Below are 654 nucleotides of genomic sequence, written 5' to 3'. Positions count from 1 at the left end.
CATGCATATGCAAAGCCCATGAAGGTTACAAAAGGGGGTCTGATCCCCTAGTTCTGGAGTTATGGGTGACTGTGAACCACCAGGTGCTTGGAAGCAAACCCAGGTCCTCCTCAAGAGCATCGTGTGCTCTTAACTTTTGACCCCTTCTCTAGCCACTCTCACCACTTCTAAAATTTGGGGTCCTAGGGCTTGAATGCAGGTCTTCATACTCTTGTGGTCAGATCTCTTAAGACTGCTTGAGCAAGGAAGTCTCTGAATGTCATTTTTACTGTTTCCTATTGGTCAGACGAAGTCACGCATCAAGCCAAGGGATGAGAGAAGTGTTGCTGGCTCTGTAGGAGCAGTGTGCTATACTCACGCAGGGTGACAAGAAACTGATGACAGCCACTTTGGAGACAGAGAGGAAAAATAATTGGTCCTGAGTAGGGAGAGAATGATGCTATAGTTGTTTTTATAGACAACCTCACATAGTAGCCTACACTGGTCTTAAACCCATGGCAATCCTACCGCAGCCTTCTGAATTCTGTGATTATAGCTACCAAGCCTGGCGAAAGAAAGGCTCCTTTTGCTTTGTCTTCTTCTTTTTTTTTTTTTTTTTTTTTTTTTTTTTTTTTTTTTTTTTTTTTTTTTTTTTTTTTGTTTTTTTTTTTTTTG

Source organism: Alexandromys fortis, unplaced genomic scaffold, assembly GCF_014885135.2.
Source record: "Alexandromys fortis isolate MF-2015 unplaced genomic scaffold, M_Fortis_MF-2015_v1.1 scaffold_234, whole genome shotgun sequence".
Lineage (NCBI taxonomy): Eukaryota > Metazoa > Chordata > Mammalia > Rodentia > Cricetidae > Alexandromys > Alexandromys fortis.
This window is presented reverse-complemented; position numbering follows the sequence as displayed.